The 21,382-nt window shown below is 42.5% G+C and overlaps 1 protein-coding gene and 7 non-coding genes across 8 annotated transcripts in view; 6 read left to right on the top strand and 2 right to left on the bottom strand.

The window, feature by feature from the left end:
* LOC143024572 (dynein axonemal heavy chain 7-like) overlaps positions 1-21,382 on the top strand; it is a 377,264-nt gene that overhangs the window by 167,119 nt on the left and 188,763 nt on the right. The window lies entirely within an intron of this gene.
* Positions 4,647-4,720, top strand: TRNAI-GAU (transfer RNA isoleucine (anticodon GAU)). Its single transcript has one exon. It is a non-coding gene; the product is annotated as a tRNA-Ile (tRNA).
* Positions 8,045-8,118, top strand: TRNAN-GUU (transfer RNA asparagine (anticodon GUU)). The gene has a single exon. It is a non-coding gene; the product is annotated as a tRNA-Asn (tRNA).
* TRNAN-GUU (transfer RNA asparagine (anticodon GUU)) lies at positions 11,930-12,003 on the top strand. Its single transcript has one exon. It is a non-coding gene; the product is annotated as a tRNA-Asn (tRNA).
* TRNAI-GAU (transfer RNA isoleucine (anticodon GAU)) lies at positions 15,596-15,669 on the top strand. The gene has a single exon. It is a non-coding gene; the product is annotated as a tRNA-Ile (tRNA).
* Positions 15,845-15,918, bottom strand: TRNAN-GUU (transfer RNA asparagine (anticodon GUU)). Its single transcript has one exon. It is a non-coding gene; the product is annotated as a tRNA-Asn (tRNA).
* TRNAI-GAU (transfer RNA isoleucine (anticodon GAU)) lies at positions 19,225-19,298 on the top strand. The gene has a single exon. It is a non-coding gene; the product is annotated as a tRNA-Ile (tRNA).
* On the bottom strand, positions 19,513-19,586 carry TRNAN-GUU (transfer RNA asparagine (anticodon GUU)). The gene has a single exon. It is a non-coding gene; the product is annotated as a tRNA-Asn (tRNA).

Here is a 21,382-nt window from a genome sequence, read left to right as displayed (position 1 = left end):
GAACGCAGGAAGCGAGCCGATACCTAACGAATTATCAGTGTACGGTATCCACCTATTCTGCCAGAGTTCAACGAAGAACCTCCAACGATCTCTTTAGCGTAGATTTTGAAAGTTACGAGTAATTTCTACACAGTCAAAGGTCTATCGAAATAAACACCACGTAAGGGCGGAGCCTTTATTAGTACGACATTTCGCTTGTTACATTTTTTTTCAAGTACACAGTCGCAATACACATGACTGAGATTAAATCAGAGGAACGAGAGTGGGGGAGGGTTGTAGGGAGGGAGGAAGGGAAGTAGAGAGGAAGAAGAGGTGTCACTGAATACTAGATAAGGTTAAAAAAGTGGACCAAATGTCTGGGAACAGGAAATATTAAGATGGAACAATTGACTGGGTGAAGGATATAAGCTCACAACCGAGGAACAAATGAAAATAAGAAGGGTGAGCAATTGTATACTGACGACGGACAACGACCTTGATAGGAAAAAGGGAGTTTGGAGGGCAACTAGGGATAGCTTAAATTTTTGTTGGCAATGGGTATAGAGATATCAAGTGAGGTGAGATATTGAACATGCCCCTATTTTATTCAATTGTGTTGGCTCCTTGTATGATGGCTCCTTCCAAATATTTTCTATGGATCTTGTCGGGCTCACGTACCAAAAGTTCTGCATTCTCTCAGTCCATCAGGTGGTTGCTACTGTTCATGTGTGCAACACACGCGTTGATGGTGACATCATGGCGGACATCTTATCGATGTTCTCAGATCTTGGTGTTTAGATAGCGTGATGTTTCCCAAATGTAGGATTTTTCACATCCCGAGAACGGAATCCGATAAACACCGGCTTTATTGCCCGGCGTTTTGTCCTACTGGTCTGCCACAGTACTTCCAAATTGGTGTTTTTTAAATTTAGAGTCAGGTTGGTGGCGACTTCGCTGGTTGATAACATGAGTCGTTTGACTGTTCCGCCCTGCTGCCTACGACCTTTTAGAATCCTAAAGGCCTGTTTTCTGCATTTATCTGCATGGCCTTATTTCTGCATTTTGTCCATCTTCTTAACCTTTCCTTGTATTTAGTGACCCTTCTTCCTCTCTACCTCCCTTCCCTGTTCCTCTTATTTAATCTCAGTCAAGTCATGTGTATTACGACTATGTAATTGAAAAAGCTGTAACAAGTGAAACGTCGTACTTATTTAATAAAGACTCCGTCCTCACATGTTTATTTGGACAGACTTTTCGGCAACTGCCACTTTCATAGAAACAGTCGAAGACCTCATTGCATAACCAAGGCCCCGGTGAAACGGGAGTGTACGACGCCCATGGATTTGAGAAAACTTTGGAAATAATCAACATTCAGAATGAGACATTCCGAAGTATTGAAAATTCCGGATACCAGGACGACTTTCCGATATCCCGGGGGGCATATTTTCAAAATGTATTCTTCGGATACTGGGAAAGGAATTGTAGCCAAGCTTGTGGATCCTGAAAAGGTGTTGCGGGACGATGATTTTGAAGAGGTTCCAGATGGCGTTGCACAGATTCCAGATATAGGTAAAATGAAGATATAAAAACAAAACGACAAAAAATCAAATCAACGTAGCATTAGCGATTTTTTCTTACGTAAGGTCATGATCCTTTTATAGATTCAATGGTACTATTGTCGAAAAATGTGAGGACGATATAACACGGTTGACTACACTTATCGTTTTATAAACATGTTGAAATATGGTAGTGATTATAACACCTTAGTCCATGGATGAATAAGCTGTCTAACAGCAATGACCTAGTTAAATCTTAGTCTTCAGGAAATGTATGCATAACTACATCGTGGCAAATGATAATTATTAAGGCAAAGTAACGCTCGGAGATCCACTGGGGAGAAAAAATAGGGGCTATGAATGGCCACAACACAACGGGTGACCACAGTTATGTACTACATGAATGCCGTTTTTCGTGGACTCCTTCGATATATGCTCAGCTACTCCTAATCCCCCCAAAGGGGAAAAATGGCTTCAAGTACTTGGGAAATTTCCCCTAATGAATGGAAAGTATGATGCGTACCAAATATGGTCTTCATCATCAAACGATTCTCTCGTATTTTGACTCTCCTCGTATATCACTGCAATATTTCTAGCATCAAAGTCTCTACTCTTTCAAAGAATCTGATTCCGAACTATATATATATATATATATATATATATATATATATATATATATATATATATATACATTTATACAGTATATATATATATACAGTATATATACATATATATATATGCATATATATATGTATACATATATATATATATATATATGTGTGTGTGTGTGTGTGTGTGTGTGTGTGTGTGTGTGTGTTGAGGTGTGAAGACAGAATGAGTGGTAGGGTGGTGAGTTTAAACGCCAAGAATCCGTTTAAGTTTTATTACTGACGTCCCGATGATTGCTACATGGGAGTGATGTAATGTACGCTGCCTCAATTGTCCTCCTTTCCTTTTTATCAAGTCCATTATGGAGCACCTCCGTTTTTTCCCAATCCGGCCGGTGGCCAAAGTTGTCGATATGTACCACTAATGAGTTGGAGGTCCGGTGGACTTTGACGTCATTTTTATGTTCCATCGGCCGCTTGTGAATTCCTCTGCTAGTTTCGCCATTGTAAGTCGCGGGGCAGCTTTTACATGGAATTCTGTAAACTCAGTTATCTTCATCTTTTACTTTGTTTCTAACATTATTTCTCACAATGTCGCCTATTTTTGTTCCCGTGCTATATGCCAGGTTCAGGCCTGCCTTGGTGAGATTTTTGTTGACTACCACGATAAAATGTTTAAGGTCCTAAGCGACACTACAACATATGTTAAGAAACCCATAGGTTACGCAGCAAGGGAAGGAGAAAAAATCAAGAAAGAAGCTAGGAGTATACTTATGAAAGCAGAGGCAAGAAATTAGTGGGATTACTGGAAGAAACTCCTAGACCACCCAGTATGCGTGGGCTGCCAAAAACGCACAAACCCAACATTCCTATGAGACCCATCATTTCCGGGATCCGCAGTGCCCCACACAAATTGGCCAGATACTTGGCCAAACCCTTGTCTGCTAGACTAGGATCATTGAGCAAAGCCCACCTTAAAAACTCAAGTGACCTGATCGACAGGTTGAGGGACGTAGATCTATCAGATAAGACCATGGTTTCTTATGACGTAACCAGCCTATTTACTAATGTTTCTATTGACGGGGCATTAAAGGCTGCTGAGGAGGTAGTCAAGGACATAAAAGATGAGGATTTGCCTATAGGTAAGAAGGATTATTTAAAACTAATTTCCCTTTGTATAAAATATGATCCTTTAATCTTCAACAACGAAGAATATGTTTAGTGTCGTGGGCTTGTTATGGGAAGTCCTCTCGGTGCCGTGTTAGTTTCTCTGTACATGGAGGTATTAGAGAGAAAACATTTCATAGAAATAATTTGGCCATGATTCCACTTGGATGCGGTATGTGGACGATGTGTACTCGTCGTCGCACCCGAAAATACTGATTTAGATGGTAAGTTACACGAACTAAATAAGATAGAACGTGACATCCAATTCACAATAGAACGTGAGAAAGGTAACCATCTGGCCTTTCTGGATACAGTAATATGGAGACGAGGTAACAAGACAGCATTTCCAGTCCACAGAAAATGCACGAACAAAAACGACATCGTGCATTACTACTCCGCACACCACAACAAAATAAAAAGTGGAATCGTTATAGGTTTCTTCCTGAGAGCATTTAGAATATGTAGTGAGGAATTTCTACAGGAAGTAATTAATTACAGTTTTGATATTTAAAAAAAATTATGTTACCCAGTAGGGTTTTTATATAGAAACAAGGAAAAGGCGTTACAAATAAGAAATAGGGGTGGCAAAAGTAAAGAAGCTAGTGATGAGAACCGTGGTATCTGTCCGTACCCAACTCCAAGTGCTCAAATGTCATAGAACAAAATCTCACCAAGGCAGGCCTGAACCTGGCATATAGCACGGGAATAAAAACAGGCGACATTGTGAGAAATAGTTAGAAACTCCAACTCATTAGTGGTACATATCGACAACTTTGGCCACCGGCCGGTTTGGTAAAAAACAGAGGTGCTCCATAATGGACTTGACAAAAAGGAAAGGACAATTGAAGCAGCGTACATTACTTCACTCCCATGTAGCAATCATCGGGACGGTTTTGTCAAGTTGGCGAGGGTAGCAAGCAGCCTAATTATGCATGAGGCCAGACGGAAGCGAGATGACAACAGCATTGACCGGGGAGGAACGGGTACGCTGTGTGAATATATAAATTGTCATTGTCTTATTTGTGTACACTCTGAAGAAGTCCTAGTTGGACGAAACGTCAGTAATAAAACTTCAACGGATTCTTGGCGTTTAAACTCACCACCCTATCACTCATATATATATATGTGTGTGTGTGTGTGTGTGTGTGTGTGTGTGTGTGTGTGTGTGTGTGTGTGTGTAAATATAACTTCTGACCAATTCTTTGACTCAATTGGTCTATACTCAAATATTCTAAGGGAAAAAAATCAACCCAAACCGCTGATCAGGGCTCACTTGCACTGCATAAACCCAACCGACCTCTTCATAACTTTAACAAAAGATTGCACAATGTCTACCGGCCCGTTAGCTCAGTTGGTTAGAGCGCCGTGCTGATAACGCGGAGGTCGTGGGTTCGACCCCCATGCGGGCCAGATTGTATTGTAGGGTGTTACCTACATAAAGGCCCTCATTTCATTGCTAGACTGCATAATTAAGGGATGCAGCTTTGCGAATGAACCACGTACAAGTCACTTGCAGGGTTTTACGTTTTATTTTTTACATATTTCCTTCACGGGACCGCAAAGATGGTTAAAAAAAATCCGCTTCCGAATAGGCTCAAGTTATCCTAACCTTTAGGCGAGTAAGGCTTTTTTTTCTTACGCCCAAGACATTAAATGATAAATGGTATCTGTTAAGTACTTAAAGATAACCTGAGGTCCCGCAAATTACCTCTCTGTAACGTATGAAACTTAAGACAGGAAAAAATTTCACTACAGAAACATTAGAAACGCTTTCATACATATTATGTACAGACGTACACGTAGGCACACTATGGTAGTGGACGTGTGTTTATAAAAAGTGTGGTCTGGAGAAAAAATGCTTTGACTACAACAGGAACATTTCATTCAGATTGTCTTTATCTGGGTTTTCTTAAAGAATATGGTGTTAAGTTCGTGTACTCCTATTACTAGCCCACTGACTTCCGGACATCCTTCCATCAGATCGTTCCATTATTTTGACCTCGCATACAGTATTTTTCAAACTCTATCTTATATTTTTGGGTCTTTCTTCAATACTACTTCCGACAGCACTTTTCCCACGCCTTCTTGAAGAGCTCTGCGTTTTCCCAGTTCGCACAGAGGTTCACTGGTACTTATACAAATGACACAATTCCCGTTCTAGCGAACACAAGATAACTCTACACCAAAAACCATTCGGAAAAGATTCTTTACCACCCGCGCGATATCTTTCGATTGAATCTTTTCGATGGAGTTACAAGGTTATAACACTGAGCTTCAACGCACTTCAACAGCGCCGTTAGTGGAGAATTAGTTTGAGTAAAAAAGACTTCGGTTACAATATATATTTTTTTCTAATCTGTAAATATCAAATTATCTTTCCGTCATATACAGCAAAGCTGTACGATGACCTAATAGGTTGTAAACCTAGAGCCTAGACGAATGTCGACATAGAGGTCTAACGGCTCGTCGAACGCGGTTCGACAGACACGTGTGATGTGTGATGTGTGAACGTGTGAACGGGGTAGTTGGGGTTTAACCAACGTGTTCGACAACCAAATACCCAGTTCGCACATCACTTTAAACACGTGTCTGTCGAACCGCGTTCGACGAACCGTTAGACCGTGTAAACCCCCTCTTAATGTTGAAATGTTCTTAGAGAAGTCTAGATTTCCGTAAGCGAAGTCATATTCTAGTTATTCAAATGGAGGTTGGAGGTAGGATGTCGAAGGCAAAATACCCCAGTGAGATAACCCCTTAAATCAGTCTTTTCTTTCTCACCCTTATCCCACAACATTCCTCAACCTTTTCTTCTTATCTTTAGTTTTATCGTAACCGCCTATTTCAAATTTATGTCACTGTTGACCTCAAAATACCTGATCCCCAATCCGTTTACTTTTCTTTAATCGTATGCGATTGGCAGTTCCCGACGAGTCTATAGTTCTCTTTAGTTCTTTGAAGAAAACCTTGTCTGGTACTTCTGTACAGTTGACTTTGGATTCACCAAGAAAGAACTCATGTGACTCCTTAAGGAAAGATTCCCGATTCCCTGTATACTGTAGGACCCCAATTTGCAGGAGTGACGTGACACTTCTTCATTTTATATTGTGGTTTTGGCACGTGAAGAGAACGGAGAAAACAGGCTCACAAAAATGCATGATAGAAAGGTAGACAGAAAGTGAATGAAGACCTCAGAGAGGATGAAGCGAGAATAAATGAAAGGACGGAGATTAAAGTATTCACTTGGAAGAAGCAGGGTCGCTGGCAGGATAATGGAATGAAGATTGTATGAAGAGGAGCAAGGGGAGAGTAGGAGAACATTTAGGTGCAAGGTGGTGATGCAGACATGGAATAGAAGTATAGAGGGAAAAAATATATATATATATACAATATATACAACACACACACACACACACATATATATATATATATATATATGCACACAATCTACTTGCAAAAGTAGTCATGGTTATTAACATTGCGTACTATATGCAGATATTCATAACAAATAGATATATGTTCGAAAACGGTTTGTACTTCTCAGAGATGTGGGAAATATGGACCCTTAAAGGTGGTATGAACAAGCACTGAAAAAAAAATTAGTATATTCCAGTTTCTTTTTAATTTACTGTTTATGAATGTACGAGGGGATGGTACTGTCCCAACGTTTCTGCTACGAACCTTGCAAGACACTTTCAGTCAATCGTATCAGCCATCCTGAGTCCACTGCTGAACAAAGGCCTCCTTCATAGCATTCCATGATTCACACGACCGCGCCAACCTCTGCCACGCCACTCCTGCAAACTTCTCAATCTCGTCTCTCCATCTCCTGTCTGGTCTCCCTCTTCCACGCTTCCTATCTCGCGGCGTCCACTCAGTAACACACTTGCTCCATCGCTCGTCAGTCGTTCGCACTAACTTACCTGCCCAATTCCACTTCCTCTCTTTCACCGCCTCCACAATATATTTCACTCTAGTCTGCTCTCTCACCCAACTTGCTCTCTTTTGGTCTCTCAGCGTTATTCCCATCATTGATCTCTCCATTCTCCTCTGTGCAGTCCTTAGCTTTGTTTCCATTGCCTTCGTCAGTTTCCAAGTCTCACACCCGTAGATTATTGCTGGCAGAATGCATTGATTGTAAACTTTACGTTTCAAACATAAAGGTAGAGAGCCTCTCAGGATTTTATTATACTTACCAAACACTTTCCAACCAATTGTAATACGTCTTTTTATTTCATTATCATGATCTTTTGTCACTTTCACCGCCTGGCCTAAATAATTATACTCCTCAACTTCTTCAAGACTCTCACCATCAATTACAATCTCTTTACTTTGAACTTTCGTGTTGAACATTACTTTGGTTTTGGTCTTATTCATTTTTAAACCTACTTTGAGACTTTCCTTGTTTAGATCACTCAGCATCTCTTGCAAGTCTTCTGCTCTTTCTGAAATAAGAATAATGTCATCCGCAAATCTTAGGTGGTTCAAATATTCGCCATTAATCTTCAAACCTTTCTCTTCCCAACTCAACCTTCTGAAAATATCTTCCAAGCAAGCTGTAAATAATTTGGGTGAAATGGTATCGCCTTGCAAGACACTTATATATATATATATATATATATATATATATATATATATATATATATTCATTATATATATATATATATATATATATATATATATATATATATATATATATATATATAATCATAAACTGAACCATACCTTTGCGGATGTGCCTCCGTGGCGCAATCGGTTAGCGCGTTCGGCTGTTAACCGAAAGGTTGGTGGTTCGAGCCCACCCGGGGGCGTAGCTTTTGACCATCTTAAGATAATTCTTCAGCTGAACTGGAAAAATAATATACCATCCATGCCTTGCCCCATCGATAGTCTGTTCGTAATATCTCGAGGAATTACTGTCGCTTCCGAAAACTATCCATTCTTCAACCCATTAGTGAGGCCGACAATTGTACTGCTTGTGGTACTCCTGCGAGGTGGTAGCGGGAATCATCCCTCTCCAAAGCTCACCCACATTACCACCTCCAGTTGAAGGTGCATGCCCCCACCCCCGCCACAAAAGTCTACGGGCCGGACCCAAACTCTTACCAATTCGTATCTTTCCTTAACTTTCTACAGCTGTTTCCTAACCATCTAGGGTGCTGAAACAAATTATAGAGCTGGGAAGCGATGCATAAATATATTTTCATTAATTCTTCTAACAATTCATATACTAGTTAGGGGGGTGCTGGACCGCTTAGATCTGACTATAAAGGATGGTAAGGTCGTAAATGCTTGGGAAACACTGAATCTAGTGACAGCTCCACTGCCGACTGCTCTCCCCTTCCTTACTCCTTCTAGACCAGTGGTTCTTAACCTGGGGTACCTGTACCCCCAAGGGGTACGAAACCTTAAACCTGGGGGTTCGAGACATGATAGCCCCAGTGCAATGGTACTGTATATTTACCATGAGAAAGCAAATAAGGTTTGTATCACTCATCCTTTTCACACGCTTGCATTGTATTTGTATTGGATGGGGGTACGAGGAAATTTTCTGAGATATCAAGGGGTACTAAGGGCACTGAAAAAGGTTAAGAACCACTGTTCTAGATGGAGGCACAGGAGACCTGCACTTACACAACACAGACAATAATCCAACCTTCCTTTCCAGAGGGGCCCGAGGGAATGAAAATATTATCTACTTTTCCGAAGTCGTTCATCAATTTTTTTTTCACGTCTCCTACTGTCTCGCTTCTTAAAAGTCTTACAAGGGGGAAATTAAAAGTAATCCGATCTTCCCATTTTCTCATGTTATTGAGGGTTGGATGGATTCGTCAGTACTGGTTGCGTTGGCGAACCCTCGAGGGGAAATCCACCGATGATGAGTATGAATTATACATACATACATACACACATATATGTACATATATATATGTGTGTGTACATATACACAAGAGAAATATGAGCCCGTTTCCTTCAGAACGTGTGTCGGTGAAAGTAGTGGGGAGTTTACTGTTTTATATTTTCTTTAATAATTTCCTATCTCCTAACTGTATCCTCTTAAGGTTTGCAATAATTTCTCCGTAGGTCATCTGTGCTTGCCGCATCGTGATTTTGAGTCTCATAGACTCCTCTTCAGTTAGAGATGTCTCAGTGGTGATGAAAATGAGTGTCACGCCACGAGGCCGATATTTAAGGCGTGGTTTCGCCATTTGTCTCGTTCGTTCTCGTCGTTGATTGGTTCGTCCCGAGTTTCTCTCCTCTTGTTACATAAAACTTGTAAATCCAAAGACTGGATGTTTAGAGTGTTCCAAATCCTTGATATATTGAGCTTCTAGGATGGTGAAATGGCAGGAATCCTGTCATGTTGTGATATCTATCTATATACTGTATATTATTTTCTGGGGGATGACTCCTGATGTTTGCTAAAATATTTGTTCAATTTCAAGGTCATGCCGATGTGAGTGGAGGGGAGGACTTCACAGTTGTGCAGATAACCCTAGATATAACATTCGACTCCTATGTTGATTCTTGTCTTCACGTCAGCACTACTTAATAACATGTGGCTTACCTTCTTTCCTTTATTTCCAATATCACACATGGTCCTTCTTTTTTCAGGATTTAGTGTTTCTTATAGCATTCTTTTGATACTATCTTGAAAAACATGTTTTAAAGTACACATATTTTGTTGTTGTCATGCGTGTGGTACCAACGACCGATGACTTGGCTTGTCTGTCTGTCTTTTTTAACCCGTTGCTTAATAGCACTTGTACCTTTCTATTTTCTGCGTGAAGTTGTTTTCACGTGCTGCAGTGGGGTGCTCTCCATTTGCAGGAGTCTATGGTCGAATCCTTTGGCCTTTGGGGATGATAGGTGGTAATGGACATGGAACTGCCTAGTGTGGTCCATACGATCTCTTGCAGTCTCCTCCATTCTTTTGTTCTTATGAACATTCATTTCTTCCGTTCAGTGACCAGGGTTTGTATTGTTAACATAAACATCATGTTGAAATTCTCCTGTTGTTTTAAAAGTATATCTATGGGTGGTATGGCTCCCTCTACGCTGTTTTCAATTGCAAAAGTTAGTTCAAAGGTCTCCCTAAGACAATTTTTATATGCTTAATATCCTGAATGTGCGTGTTTTTCATGAATATATCACCGATGAAGCTGCAAATTAGTTTTTTTTCGATTTTTTATCACCTCTTCGATGCATTACATGAAACTCCAATTGTTAGTATTTCTCACCATGAGGGCAAACGACGAGTGCTCCTTTGGTGTACCACTGGAGAGGGCTGAGGAACATGGGTACACGGATGGTTACATTGTGAGTAATGTCACTATAGAAAACACGACCAATGATGTCGATAGTGTGTTCAATTGGATCGCTAGTAAATAAAAGCACTACATCCACAGAAGTGTTGATTCCTCTAGCATTGTCTTCGGGGTGTCCAGGAGTCAGGTGATGAGTTTAGGCTGTAGGTAACGGGAACGTCTGTGGTCAGTATGGTGCACAGTTGTTTCGCAATGCCATAGATTATGGATGGAATTTGCGAGATCATAGATCTCGTCTGTGCTGTTTATTTGCTGTAGCGGTATGCCCTACTGTAGTCACCCGGTTAACTAGTGGAGTCTGACCCAATTGTTTGCGGCATAATTTGTCGAAAATTCAGTTTCTTCTTTATGGTCTCCTTGGGGTCCTTGGATATTTTCTTGAGATTTATTTCGCCGCTCAAGATAGCATAGATCTTTTCCACGTATTCTGATTGGTTCATGGGGATGTTCGAGGCAACTTTATTCCTCATTCCTAATAGTGATACTGATGTCTGCCTTTATCATTTCACTGCCGTGATTATGTGTTAGTTTTATGATTTAAAACTACCTCTTATTTTAGATGCTTCTGTGACTATTGTTTGAGGTTTGGTTCTACGGTGACCTCACTTCTTTAGTCGCCTAAGTATTTCCCGTTCCACTCCTGGGATTACTTCGGGTTCCACACGATGTGGCAATTCAACCCACAACTTGATATTCGTTCTGGTCTAAGGTTAAGTTGAGGTAGCCTTTGGTCATGGGTGATTGATTTGACCGCTGGTGAGATTGGCCAGCTTGTTTGATTTGACCTAATGATGGGGTTAATGTGTTTTTCCACCATGGCTAGGAATCTATGGTCTCCGATTCCCGGCAGTGACTGTTATTCGCCACAACAGCCCAAACAAATAAATACATAAATGAATAGAAAACAAGTAAATAAATAAAAGACCATATGTACACAAGCTTCTTAAACTCACAAATAAAATACGAATAAAAAACTTATTAGCAGAGCGTAGTTTCGATCTACGGACCTCTGGGTTATGGGCCCAGCACGCTTCCACTGCGCCACTCTGCTCTGTCTTCAGTAGCGCCAACAAGTTAATTTAAACCCCAACACGGAGAAACCCGAATCCATTCTATACTAATATATGATAATGGTACAATAACTATTACTATACTTTCAACAAGACCATAGTAAATTTGGGGGAATTCCGTGAAACCCAAAGAGCGCATACGCGCAAAAGAATCTGAGGGGGGGGGGGGGTTACTCTTCACCTTTAAGGTACTACTTCAGGTCAAGTTCCCCTCGACCTTCATCGCCTCCGTGGCGCAATCGGTTAGCGCGTTCGGCTGTTAACCGAAAGGTTGGTGGTTCGAGCCCACCCGGGGGCGCTGGTTTATGCACGTGGGTACAGTGTATACATTCGATGACTCAGACCTGGCCCAGACGTTCTTCTCTTCGCTTTTAACAGCTTAGCAATATGTAACAGTCCTTCATGTGTATATACGGCACTACGACTTTCATTTTTACGCCATGTAAATACATACAACGTGTGTGGTGTGTGTGTGTGTGTGTATGTGTGTGTGTGTGTGTGTGTGTGTGTGTGTGTGTGTGTGTGTGTGTGTGTGTGTGTGTGTGTGTGTGTGTGTGTGTGTGTGTGTATGTATGTATGTGTGTGTGTGTGTGTGTGTGTGTGTGTGTGTGTGTGTGTGTACGCATTAACTATATAATTTCAGCTTGACTGCCATATACATTTTGTTCTGTATATAATTACTGACACCTTGAACATGCTGTTATCGCCACGACTACTGAACCCTTGGGTCACCGTTCGGTCTTTGGCTTCAAGGTATCCGTGATGTCCTCGAAAGGTCACAATGATGACATCTTATCATTATCATCACTGGCTAAACTGATATCCTACAATCCGCGCCACGTCGCGAGACTGTCCATAGGATTTTGAAACGCTGGGTCCAAAACAACAATAACACTCCGTGCCAAATATGGAAAAAATCCGTTAAAGACGTTATTTCAAAACGAACAGCCAAACCGTCACCAAACGGATAACTGTCAAATGCTACGGAAGGTAGTGAGGGAGGCGATATGTTTGGCAGCGGGATAGGAGCTCGGATCCAGGTTTTCTCTGTTCATATATTACGGGATAAACATGGTCTTCCGTGCCAAATCAGGTAATTCCAGTTTAGCAGTAGCGACGCTGCCCCACACCCCCAGAAAAAAAAAATCGACCCCATCATTATACAGGTTCAGTCGAGGGTCGAAGCTATGGTCAAAATACGTCACGATGACCTAGTTCAGGCACGGCCAGGCCTCTCAGCAACATAATAAAATCGCCTGGAGACTGCCACAATATCAGAGTAGCCGAGTCAATACTGATGACACTAAAGACAAGATTGACGGTTTTCATTTATATGATTTAGTTCCATCTGACGCCAGACCGTTTTATCTAGCGTAAAGGTAACTCTTTGTGTTCATAAACTTAGTAACATTTATCATTAGGACCCGTAAAAGTATAAGTAGATACCCACTCGACTGACTCCAACAAACCCCTACAGTCTTTTGTCAGCTAATTAACACCCCTCCCCCATTCCATGTTTCCGTGCTTTGAAAAAGAGAGAGAATGGGGGAGGGGGAGAAAATGGAGTGGGAAAGAAGGGAAGAGAGAAGTTAGGGAGGGAAAGAGGGAGAACAAGAGAAGAAATGGAAGATGAAGGGGAATGGGAGGGCGTGGAGTGAACGGAAGGAGGAAGAGAAGAAATAGGTGGGAGGGGGTGGGGGGAAAGCGGCACAAATGAGAGTAAGGGAGGCAAAGGGGGAAAGAAGAGAGGAGAGAAGGTGGGAATGGAGCAGGAAGGAAATGATAGGAGGAAACGGGAGACAATGGAGGAAAGGAGGATGGGAAAGGAGGGAGAGAAAAAAAAAGGGATGGAAAGGAGGGTGAGAAAGGGTGAGGAAAGGAGGGAGAAAGAGAGAGGTGGCGGGAGAGGGAGCAATGAGGGGAAGAAGGGAGGGAAGGAGAAAAGGGAGGAAAGGAGAGAAGGGAGGGAAGGAGAGAAAGAAGGTAAAGGGAGAAGGGAGAGAATGAGTGGGGGAAAGAAAAGGAGAAGGGGAGAAAGGAGAAAATGGAGGAAAGGAGAAAGGGGAAGGAAAGAGAGAGGGGAGAGAAGGTGAGACGGGAGAGAAGGAGAGACGGGAGAGAAGGAGATGGGAAGGAAGGAGAGAGGGAAAGGAAGGAGAGAGGGGAAGAAAGGAGAGAGGGGAGTGAAGGAGAAAAGAGAGGGAAAGAGGAGGAAGAGGAAGAAAAGAAGCGAGGGAAAAGAGAGGCAAGGACCAAAGTAGAAGGCAGGGAGAGAGAAATGGGTAGGGGAGGGGGAATAGTATATTTCCTTGTCGACAAAAAATAGGCTGTTAGGTGTGACCAGAATCCTTCTTCCCCGCGTGAGCCCTATCCCCAACCTCGACTCTTACATTCGTTCTTAGGCGGCCCATATACGATCAATTATATTGCGCAATTTCATTGTCAATACTCTGAATTGACAATTAAATTGACCGTGTATGGGCGATATATCGCCCATACACGGCCAATTTGTCAATTCAGAGTATTGACAATGAAATTGCGCAATATAATTGATCGTATATGGGCCGCTTAATTACACCTCCGTGTTTGTTTACCTTTCGAAATCCTGATTACTAGTCAACCATACTCTCCGGTACTCGAATATTTCTTACCATCCCTTTCCACATCAAGCAATTCTTTGACACCTCTATTCGCTCCGCCTTCGGAGGGTCCTCAAACGCCCATTTCCTTGGTCTGTACTCTGAAAAAAGATCGCCTGGTGGTCGAATGCCTCATCTTATTGATGATAGTAAAATTCATTAGCCTTAATGGATAACCGCTGTACCGGGGTGAGCGGCTACGGGAAGAACAAAAGAGAATTAGCGAGGTGAGGTTCGAAATGAACTGACTTTATATGCGGCCGAAGCCGATATATATATATATATATATATATACTGTGTATATATATATATATATATATATATATATACTGTGTATATATATATATATATATATATATATACACACCACGTTGACACTAGCCGTGGTGCGTAATTAGGGATTACATTTGACTTGATTAGGTCGAGTCACGCTGTCACAAGCAGGTGTGTGTTCAGGTCGCAGCGCGTCCTTTCTAATGCCACGCGGTCAATCGTACCACGTGGTTTGTTCACCCTGGGCCCGAAGACTATAGGTCATGAGGTTAAGTAAACAAGGAACCATAATCCCCCATACCTTTGTGAGGTAACGCCAGGCGCCCTCGGGCTCCTAGTCCATCCCTAGTGGTTTTCCCTTATTTCAGTTTAATTTTTAATTTTTATATTTATTTTCTCTCGTATATTTTTATTTAGGTATTCATTTTCAGTGTCGTCTGTTTTCTGTTTTCCCCTCTCTACACTTTGCTCTTTGTTTCTTGTCCATGTCAAGATAGCAACGTTCTGACCTACGTGTGGGGGCGATCCTCTCCAATGTACAGCCACCTCGCTTTGCAGATCTGTCTTGGATGAGGTGTCACTAGATGCATGCAAAGTACAAATTTATTAGACGGGTTTGACTCCTATTACAATTTTTTTTTTTTTTTTTTTTTTTTACAAATAATGTTCTTAACGTTTTAAAATTAACATGATAGAATCTGCTGTGGTACATAAAACTTAAATGACAGAGCCCATTTTGTCATTACCAATGCGACTAGCATGTACTCGCCATTACTGACGTACAAAAAAAAAAAAAAAAAAAAAAAAAATGTAGGAATGGATCTCGTTTTATAAACTCATCATACACATATATCACAACTTTTCATTCCACAAAATATTGCCATATTATCGAGGGATTGCAAATGAAACGAGTTGAAGTGAAAATAAAGACACGTATCGTAACGGAGTTATTAGTTTTATGATTCATTGCCTCCGCCTGGCCCGTTAGCTCAGTTGGTTAGAGCGCCGTGCTGATAACGCGGAGGTCGTGGGTTCGACCCCCATGCGGGCCAGACTATTTAAGTTCCTGAAAGGGGATCGCATCCTAAGTAAACAACAAGAAGTCTTAACAATATATGGAGTACCTTATGCTGAAGGCTACGAAAGAAAACATGGTTACATAAACTTGTACTCCCAAGCTTCAGTTTTTTTCGACTTAACTGTTAGGAGAGGGGAAAAAAATTATTGCGCCCCCGGGTGGGCTCGAACCACCAACCTTTCGGTTAACAGCCGAACGCGCTAACCGATTGCGCCACGGAGGCACGTTCTGAGAGAATGACCGTTATCAAGTCCATTGACGCTAATCTGCGTTGAAATCACTAGCCACGGCCTTGTGGCCTGCTTCAAGGCCAAGACCCTCTTGTCTTGGTTTAAAGGGGTTATGACACTGGGCTATTTTTCACCTCTGATTAATCGGCAGTACCTCCCACCTACTTTTTGCGTCGTAAAATCACTATGACAAACTTCTTTTTTTCAAAATGTCATTTTTAAGTTGATTTTTTTTTTTTTTTTTTTTTTCCTCTCCAGCATATCAGGGTCCTTCCCGAAAGCTGCGGGCTGCCAAGTCTGCTCCAACAGTCGAAGGGAAAATAGCTCAATGTGATAACGCGTCAAAGACAAGTTTCGCGGGTCTATATACCTCATTTCCAATTAAAGAACTCTATTCCACTTGTTCATGTCACACTCCAAAACTAAAATCAAACAAATACGAGTGATAACACCCAAGCACTCCCTATCTTATTTACCTTCACAATTCCCTAATCAATCGGAGCAGAGTGGCGCAGTGGAAGCGTGCTGGGCCCATAACCCAGAGGTCCGTAGATCGAAACTACGCTCTGCTAATCGTTTTCAAACATAAAATATCAACGAACCGACATCTACTGTAACCCAATCCCAAAATCTCCTGTGTGACGTTAAGGGTGTTCTTGAGCACTTCGGTGTGAAAATGTGTACAAGTAACTGTTCCATCTTAAATACACTTGATTGTAACGTCCGTTCCGTATTACAATTTCATTATGGAATGTATTTTACCAGCGTTTCTATCCTTAAAGATGTGACTCTTACAAGCTTATCAGTTTGTAATAAAACGCAACCATAAGCTGCGGGTTCCCGGTTAATGAACCCTGAGCCAAAATTAATACCGATATTACTATATCATTATCATTGCTCAAATACTCCATCGGTCTTGTAAATAGAGGAAATGAAAAATACCCTTCTTAATCCACTCTATCCGTGGATGCATCCTTGTAGATTTTGTTCTGGCTTTCTTCAAATGTTATCGCTCTGCTGAGAACCCCGGGAAGGAAGAGGTTAAAAGGTAAAGTAATCCTTTTCTTTCAATGGCTTCCTATGCCCGGGGTGTCTTTATCCCTTTACAGGTCTGCACTTCCTTGTTCGCAAGTGGGTTACGCTCCTACCTCCATTTATTTCTATTTATCTCTATGATCACCTTTTGTCAGCTGTGTCACCTAGGAGTTACAGCATTTATGTCTAAAAACCCTTACTGTTTGGACCTTTCGTACCTCTAAGTATTTTACACTATCCTCTTACTCTGTGTAAGAAGTTGCATTTCACATATCTTCCCCCTAAGGCATTACTGAGTTCCGACCTACGTCCTCCAGTTCCTCCCGTTTTTGTTTTTCCCTCTACGTTCTGTTTCCCACTGAGGTTGACGCTCGCTGATAGCCCCAACCTGGGCTGAAAATTTCAGCATCACTACACCGCGAGCCTGCACTCCGACTTTTTTTTTTTAAAGGTCACAGCATTAACCATAGATCGGGCCATGTACGAGTTCTAACTTCTATCCAGGACAGTAATAGCTGTCGACCAGGAGTTCAACACATGATCCAAGACCGTGGTGCACCACAACAGATATATGCCTTATGCTGGCACCTTCGAGTACGTCCTGGTTTCAAACATCTCTCCAGTGTTACCCCATGATCTTCCGCAAGACTTTGTCGAAGGCATTCTAGTATGATTTTAGAGTCTTGGTGAGGGTTCAAGTCTCGCCTCCATACAGCAAGGCAAGGACCACAAGGGTCACGAAGGCACGGACCTTTGTCCTACGCAGTTTTGTATGAAACTGGCAATTGCTAACAAGTCTTCGTCTTTTTGTTCACCGGCAGTGAACTATTATCCTTCACCCAGACAACCCATCTTCTCCTTAACCATTCCTGCAACTAGACAATTGATCCACCTTTTCTTTAACCTTTCATGCACCCAGACAATTGATCCATCTTCACCTATTTCCAATGACCTCCCCCCGTCCCTCTTATCTAATTTAAGCCATGTGTATCATTACGTACTTAAAATACCTGTAACAAGAGAAACATCGTACAAAAAAGCTCCGTCCTCACACGGTGTACACAGTTCTGTAATGTCTTACAGTCTTGTCGAGATGATCCATAAATTTGTACACCTTTCCCAGTCGTCTATCCACTTCCAGATTTGAATCCTGGGATACATGAACTTCACTTCCAGGATCTACATATTCTCTCCACTGACATGTTCCACCTCATCCTAATATTATCCAAACGCCTGGATTTTGGTTCTAATCGTGACTACTTTAAGTTCCATCATAATGATGGAACACATGGAAAGAATGAGTGAAGAAAGACTAGTAAAAGAGGTATGGAAGGCAGATGTGGAGGAAGTGAACATGAGGGGACGTCCTAGGATGAGGTGGATGGATGGGGTGAAGGGGGCTTTGGGGAAGAGGGGAATGTCTGTTGGGGAAGGACGGGAGAAGACAGAAGACAGGGGTGAATGGAGAATGGTTGTATATGGATGATGTTGTGATGCATGAGGTGGAATGGGCGGGGGGATGGGGGGTGAGGTAGTATGTGTGAGCAAAATTTGACGGAGCCCGAAGGGCTTTCTCCCCGTCTTCTCTTTTATGCATGGGGGGACGGAGAGCGGGTCGCCGATTTAATGAAGCGGCCTTGCTGTGGATGTAGTGTCTTGCGACACTGCTTCTGACCCAGGATAGTGGACAAGGTGCAGGGATGACCTGTCATCCAGTAGGTGCTAAGATAAAAGGGAGGGTAGAGGGGTGTGGAGTGTATTCAGGGATGGAATGGGTGGGAATGATTTTATGCCTTTTCCTTTTTGGCTACCTCCCTTGGAAGGGGAAAAAAGCCTTGGTATATGTATGTATAATGATGGTGTTGTATTCATCTGTACATATCTCCCAACATGACTTTTAATATTCAAACTTTATCTCGAAAACAAAAATTGTTATGAACTAACCTTTTCACTGTTATGGACAACGTAAACAAATGTTTTGGCTACCAATAGGTGATTTTTTTCAGTAGAGGGAAATCCCCTCACCATCAAAGGGAAAATTCTTATTGACCTTTTCTGCCAAGCGATTTTCTTCAGCTGAGGGAAACTTTTTTCCTTTAATGATGAAGTCTGGTGTCTGCCAGAATCGAACAAAAAGGCGTATTAATCCTGTTCCCCCACCCCATTTCATGGCGTCCAACGCCCTTCAGGCACAATAAAATCGTCTGACGTGGCCACAACAAAAGCATTACAGTGGCCACTCGAATTCAAACGATTCTCTCAGCGGCCCGTTAGCTCAGTTGGTTAGAGCGCCGTGCTGATAACGCGGAGGTCGTGGGTTCGACCCCCATGCGGGCCATCCAACCTTTAACGTAAACAAACTCTATTATCCGGAACACGAAGACGAGCAACCCACTTCCGAATATCCGAAATTTTAAAATGGCCGTGCGTAGGTCCATTCCTACGTTCGGAGGCGCGCGCAGGTCTACAAACGACGCCGGCCGGAACATCTCTGACTTCATGAGGAAGTTATTTTTTTCTTCTCTATTATTCTAATTTGAGAACAAAAGCTCCGCCCCCGGGTGGGCTCGAACCACCAACCTTTCGGTTAACAGCCGAACGCGCTAACCGATTGCGCCACGGAGGCATATCCGAATAGGTGCATTTCACTTTATGAAAAAGGGGAAAAAATATTAATGCAATTGTAGTTCGTGTATGTAAAGCATACTCCGGGGTCTGCGTTGCTTTATTCATACAATGACTCAATTCTCCACGATTTCCCCAAGCAAGTCATTCCAACCACCCCCACCCCTGAATTTCAAACACTTCTTGATAGGATTGGAAGATCTGTTCCAGCCGAGAGGAATTAAATCAACATTATTGAGTCCATAACACTATGGACAATGCCAATCCTTCGAAAGACTTCCTGCCATGACCCACACTTATGCTATACACTAACAAGGTATGTAAAGTTTTCCAAGACCTTAACATTTTCGCTCCAGGCATGGCCAAACTGAACTGATCCAGTAAACTCCCAAACATTTGAACCATGGTTGTAGTCCAGAAGACCTGGGGTCCCAGTTGTCTCGCCTCCTGTGCAGTGACCTTCAGTAAGTCCACATAAGGGAAGCTTCATCGGCAGACTTTGTTGGTGATCTTGATGTTCCCAGTAGATGCTCCACAATGACCCTGATGGACAACACTGCCCAATATCCAGTCCATGAAGGTGATTAAGTGTCGGAACGGGGACACACCTTGCCTACTGAATCAACAGGAAAGATGCCTGATATGCCTTTCACACTACATACTCGTAGCATTTTGTCCCAATGGATATGGCAGGCACCCGATCGATAATCCTGGTTGGAATCCCACGGATCCACAACTCCAAGAACACCTTGATACACTGAATCTTATGCATTCTTGAGATCAACACAAGCTGCAACCCCAGCTGAAACGAACACGAAGCGCTAGAATCTGACAAGTTGTTGACTTTTCGGAACTTTAGCAGATAGGAACAAACCCGAACCAGCAACAGATGGACAGACACTGAATAATGTAATACAGTAATAATTGCAGTCCTGCTGGTACTTTTTCCCTTTTCGGATTGAAACAACCAGCCCCCTTTTCCAGTCAGAAGGAACGGTACCAGATGGCCAAAAGGACATGGCACGACATCCACCGTTCATGTTCTCAACTCCGTATTTCAGCAACTCCGCCCTGACATTGCAAACGCCAGCCGCCTTTCCACCCTTCAACTTACAACCTAACCTCACTCAGGGCAGAGTTTAATCTAATGGCCGCTAGGAAACCGTTAGCCGAACATCACCCATGGAAAGGTGGCTGCTCTTGGAGGGTTTCTAATGTAAAACTGCTGGAGTACTCGGCCTAGCGAGCTCTATCCCCACCCGTGTCTGACACTAGATGCCCATTGGCAGTTAGGACAATGTTATTTTGGGTCACAAATGTGAAACGGGGTTCCTTCTGGACTTGATAAGCAGGTCCATGGTCCCTGACGTCGAGTTGGCTCTCGACATCATCAACGAGTCCCATGACATGTCTTTCCTTAACCTTGAAGATACCTCTCGTCTACAATTTCAGTCTTGTAATGGTCCAAGTTCCCATCTATCCAGGTCAGGTCTTCTCACCTCACAGGGGGACGGAGGGGGCACTCTATCCATTAAGTCCAATGAGAGGAGACTAAGCGCTGTGTTTATAACCCAACAACTACTAGCACTGATGTGGAGGGCCGCGGGCCATCCGATGTCGACCCAGACGGTAGCTGCTTGGTTCAAAAAATGTTTGACTAGTGTTCGAGTCAGGCAGCTACGCTGATTAGCTTCTTCGGGCCCAAATGGATCATCCGTCCTGGCCTGAATCGGGGATCGGAGAGCCGCGTTGCTAGCCCCAGGGGAACGCCTTAGCGCAACCATAGCAACGGGGTAT

This window comes from Oratosquilla oratoria, chromosome 4 (genome assembly GCF_046742065.1).
Source record: "Oratosquilla oratoria isolate Oo_2021 chromosome 4, ASM4674206v1, whole genome shotgun sequence".
NCBI lineage: Eukaryota > Metazoa > Arthropoda > Malacostraca > Stomatopoda > Squillidae > Oratosquilla > Oratosquilla oratoria.
This window is presented reverse-complemented; position numbering and strand designations above follow the sequence as displayed.